This window comes from Vigna unguiculata, chromosome 5 (genome assembly GCF_037176805.1).
Source record: "Vigna unguiculata cultivar grain cowpea cultivar isolate G323 ecotype 2 chromosome 5, ASM3717680v1, whole genome shotgun sequence".
In the NCBI taxonomy this organism is placed as follows: Eukaryota; Viridiplantae; Streptophyta; class Magnoliopsida; order Fabales; family Fabaceae; genus Vigna; species Vigna unguiculata.
Window position 1 is genome coordinate 6198817 of NC_140796.1, and position 6000 is coordinate 6204816.

Below are 6000 nucleotides of genomic sequence, written 5' to 3' on the forward strand. Positions count from 1 at the left end.
TTAGGGGAGTTTTTGACTTGGTTGGATGGGTCTGAACTATAAAGTTAACCATCCCCCATGTGATATGTAATCCACCAAATTATTGACGGTGATTGTCTGGTTTGATTAGATTGAACAAACATAAACTCTGGTTTGATTAGATTGAACAAACATAAACTCATGATGAAGAAGTTTGAAAAATAAGTTTTGTCGTTCCCGAAACCCCAAACCTCAAACTTGAAATTCGAAATTCGAAATTTGAAATTCGAAACTCGAAATTCGAAACCCGAAACACGAATCCCGAAATTCGAAACCGGAAACATGTAACTCGAAATCCTAAACCGGAAATTCGTAACTTGAAATTCGTAACCCGAAATTCGAAACCCGAATCCCAAAACCTGAAACTCGAAACCCTAAACTGGAAACTTGTAATCCGAAATCCGTAACCTGAAATCCGAAACCCAAAACCCGAAATCGGAAACCTGAAACATGAATCTCGAAACCTGAAATCGGAAAAATGTAACTCGAAACCCTAAATCGAAAACTCGTAATTCGAAACCCGCAACCCGAAATCCCCAACCCGAAACACCAAACCCGAAACCCAAAACCTCAAACCCGAAACCTAAAACCTAAAACCTGAATCTCGAAACTCGAAACCTGTAATCCGAAATCCCCAACCTGAAACACCAAACCTCAAATCCGAAACCCGTAACTTGAAATCCCCAACCTGAAACACCAAACCTCAAATCCGAAATCCGAAACCCGAAACCTTAAATCCGAAACCCGAAATCCGAAACTCGAAACCCGAAACACGAATCTCGAAACTCGAAACCCGTAACCCGAAATCCCCAACCCGATACCCGAAACCTCAAACCCGAAATCCGAAACCGGAAACTTGAAACATGAATCCCGAAACCTGAAACCGAAAACATGTAACTCAAAACTGGAAACCCGTAACCCGAAACCCGTAACCCGAAACACCAAACTCGAAACCCTAAACCTGAAACCCAAAACCCGTAACCTGAAATCTGAAACTCCAAACTTCAAACTCGAAACCCGAAACGCGTAAGTTGAAACGCGTAATCTGAAACCCGAAACCCGAAATCTAAAACTCGATAACCGAAACCCGAAATTCCAAACCCACAACCTGAAACTCGAAACCAGAAATCCGTAATCCGAAACTCGAAACCCGTAACCCGAAATCCCCATCCCGAAACACCAAACCTCAAACCCGAAACGCCAAACCTCAAACCCGAAATCTGAAACTCGAAACCTAAAATACGAATCTCGAAACTCGAAACCCGAAACCCGAAACCCGAAACTCGAATCCCAAAATCCGAAACTAGAAACATGTAACCCAAAACCCTAAACCGGAAACCCGTAACCCGAAATCCGTAACCCGAAATTCGAAACTCGAAACCCGAAACCGGAAACCTGAAACATGAATCCCGAAACCCGAAACCGAAAACATGTAACTCGAAACCCTAAACCGGAAACCCGTAACCCGAAATCCCCAACCCGAAACACCAAACCTGAAACCCCAAACTCTAACTCGAAACTCAAAACCCGTAACCCGAAATCTGAAACTCCAAACCTCAAACCTGAAACGTGTAACTCGAAACCGGTAAACAGATACCCGAAACCTGAAACCTCAAACCCAAAACCCGAAATCCGAAACCTGAAATTCAAAACCCACAACCCGAAACTTAAAACTTGAAACTAGAAATCCGTAACCCGAAATCTCCGACCCGTAACACCAAACCTCAAACCCGAAACCCGAAATCCCAAACCTCAAACGCGAAACTCGAAATCCGAAAGTTGAAACCCGAAACTCAAATCCCAAAACCCGAAACCGGAAACATGTAACTCGAAACCCTAATCCGGAAACCCGTAACTCGAAATCCGCAACCAGAAACCTGAAATCCAAAACTCGAAACTCGAAACCGGAAATCTGAAACATGAATCCCGAAACCGAAAGCCGGAAACATGACTCGAAACCCTAAACCAGAAACCCGTAACCCGAAATCCCCAACCCGAAACACCAAACCTGAAACCCCAAACCCTACACCCAAAATCCAAAACTCGCAACCCAAAATCCGAAACACGAATCTCGAAACCCGAAACATGAAACCTCAAACCACAAACCTGTAACCAGAAACCTGTAATTGTAACACGAAACTCGAAACCCGAAACCCCAAAATCAGAAACCCGAAACCCGAAATTCCAAAACCCAAACCTGAAACTCAATATCTGAAATCCGAAACCCGAAACACGAATCTCGAAACTCGAAACCCGTAACCTGAAATCCGAAACCTCAAACCCGAAACCCGAAACACGAAACTCTCAAACCCGAAACACGAAAACCAAACCCCAAACACGTAACCCGAAACTCGAAACACCAAACCCTAAACCCTAAACACCAAAATCGGAAAACTGAAAATCGAAACCCAAAATCCGAAACCCCAAACCCAAAACTCGAAACCCCAAACCGCATACTCGAAACCCGGAGTTGGAAACCCGATACCCAAGACCCGTAACACGAAGCCCCAAACCCGATACCCGAAACTTGAAATTCGAAACTCGATACCCGAAACCTGAAATTCAAAACCCACAACCAGAAACTCAAAACTCGAAACTCAAAACCCGTAACCCGAAACCCGTAACCCGTAACCCGAAAAACCAAACCTCACACCCGAAACCCGAAATCCCAAACCTCAAACCCGAAATCCGAAACTCGAAACCGAAATCTCGAAACCCGAATCCCAAAACCCGAAACCGGAAACATGTAACTCGAAAGCCTAATTCGGAAATCCGTAACCCGTAACCCGAAATCCGTAACCCAAAATCCAAAACTCAAAACCCAAAACCGGAAACCTTAAACATGAATCCCGAAACCCGAAATCGAAAACATGTAACTCGAAACTAAACCGGAAACCCGTAATCCGAAATCCCTAACCCGAAACACCAAACCGGAAACCCCAAACCTTACACCCGAAACCCAAAACTCGCAACCTAAAATCCAAAACACGAATCTCGAAACCCGAAACCCGAAATATGAAACCCCAAACCCCAAACCCGTAACCAGAAACCCGCAACTGTAACCCGAAACCCCAAAATCGGAAACCCGACACCCGGAACTCCAAACCTGAAACTCGAAATCCAAAATCCGAAACCCGAAACACGAATCTTGAAACTCGAAACCCGTAACCCGAAATCCCTAACCCGAAACCCGAAACCTCAAACCCGAAACACGAAACCCAAAACCCGATACCCCGAACCCGAAACTCGAAACCCAGAGTTGGAAAACCGAAACCCGAGACCCGTAACACGAAGCCCAAAACTCAAAACTCGAAACCTGAAACCCGAAATCTGAAACCCGAAACCCGAAACACGAAAACCTGAAACCCGAAACGCGTAACCAGAAATCCGAAACTCCAACCTTAAACTTGAAACCCGAAACGCGTAACTAGAAACCCGTAACCCAAACACCAAACCCCAAACCTCAAACCCGAAATCCGAAACTTGAAACCCGAAACACGAAACCCGAAACCCAGAACATTAATCTCGAAACCCGAAATCAGAAAAATGTAACTCGAAACCCTAAATAGGAAACCCGTAACATGAAATCGTTAACTCGAAACGCGAAATCCGAAACTCGAAACCTAAAACTCGAATCCCAAATCCTGAAACCGGAAACATATAACTCGAAACCCTAAACCGGAAACCTATAACCCAAAATCTGTAACCCGAAATCGGAAACCTGAAACATGAATCCCGAAACCCGAAATCGAAAACATGTAACTCGAAACCCTAAACTGGAAACCCGTAACCTGAAACTCGTAACCCGAAATCCCCAACCCGAAACACCAAACCTGAAACCCCAAACCCAAAACCCGAAATCTGAAACTCCAAACCTCAAACCCGAAACCCGAAATGCGTAACTTGAAACCCGTAATCTGAAACCCGAAACCCGAAATCTAAAACTCGATAACCGAAACCCGAAATTCCAAACCCACAACCTGAAACTCGAAACCAGAAATCCGTAATCCGAAACTCGAAACCCGTAACCCGAAATCCCCATCCCGAAACTCCAAACCTCAAACCCGAAACGCCCAATCCCCAAACCCGTAACCCTAAACCGTAACCCGAAACTCGAATGACCAAACCCTAAACCCCAAACCCCAAAATCAGAAACCCGAAACCTGAAACCCAAAACCCAAAACCCAAAACCCAAAACCCGAAACCCAAAACCTGAAACTCGAAATCCGAAATTCGAAACCTGAAACCTCAAACTCGAAACCCGAAACACGAAACTCGAAACATGTAACCCTAAACTGTAACCCGAAACTCGAAACACCAAACCCTACACCCCAAACCCAAAAATTTGAAACTCGAAACCCGAAACCCGAAATTCGAAACTCGAAACTTGAAACCGAAAACATGAAACATGAATCCCGAAACCTTAAACCGGAAACATGTAACTTGAAACCCGAAACCCGTAACCCGAAATCCCAAACCCGAAACACCAAACCTCAAACCCGAAACCACAAACTGCAAACCTAAAACCCCAAAATTGGAAATACGAAACCCGAAACACGAAACTCGAAACTCCAAACCTCAGACCCGAAACACGAAATCCGAAATTCGAAACACGATACTCGAAACTCCAAACCTCAGACCCGAAACTCGAAATCCGAAATCCGAAACATGAAACTCGAAACTCGAAACTCGTATACCGATATCCCCAACCCGAAACCCGAAACCTCAAACCCGAAAACCGAAACCTCAAACCCTAAACCGTAACCCGAAATTCAAAACACCAAACCCTACACCATAAACCCCAAAATCGGAAACCCGAAACCCGAAATCCGAAACTCAAAACCTGAATCCGAAAATCTGAAACATGAATCCCGAAACCCGAAACCGGAAACATTTAAATCGAAACCCTAATCCGGAAACCCGTAACCCGTAACCCGTAACCTGAATTTCCTAACCCAAAACACCCCACCTCAAACCCGAAACCCCAAACCTCAAACTCTAAACCTGAAACTCGAAACACGAAACTCGAAACCTGAAACCCGAAACCTGAATCTCAAAACTCGAAACCCGTAACCTGAAATCCTCAACCCAAAACTTCAAACCTCAAACCCAAAACCTGAAATCCGAAACCCGCTACCCGAAACCCGAAATTCTGAACTCAACCAAAAACTCAAAACTCGAAACCGGAAACATGTAACTCGAAACCCGAAACCCGAATCCCAAAACCCGAAACCGGAAACATGTAACTCGAAACCCAAAACTGGAAACCCATAACCCGAAATTCGAAACTCGAAACACAAAACCCGAAACCTGAAACATGACTCTCGAAACTTGAAACCAGAAACATGTTACTCGAAACTCTAAACTGCAAACCCGTAATTCGAAACCCGTACCCCGAAATCCCCAACCCGAAACACCAAACCTGAAACCCCAAACCCTAAACCTGAAACCCCAAACTAGTAAACTGAAATCCGAAACTCCAAACCTCAAACCCAAAACCCGAAACGCGTAACTCAAAACCTCTAACCCGAAAACCTGAAAACCGAAACCTCAAACCCGAAACCCGAAATCCGAAACTCGATACCCGAAACCCGAAATTCCAAACCCACAATCTGAAACTCAACTCGAAACGAAAAAGCCGTAACCCGAAACTCGAAATGCCCAACCCAAAACACAAAACCTCAAACCCGAAACCCAAAATCTCAAACCTCAAACCCGAAACCCAAAACCCGAAACTCGAAACTCGAAACCCGAAACTCGAAACCCGAAACCCGAATCCTAAAACTCGAAACCAGAAACATGTAACTCGAAACCCTAATCCGGAAACCCATAAACCGTAAACCAAAATCCGTAACCCGAAACCCAAAATCGGAAACCTGAAACATGAATCTCGAAACTCGAAACACGTAACATGTAACTCGAAACCCTAAACCGGAAACCCGTAACCCGAAGTCCCAACCCGAAACACCAAATCTGAAACCC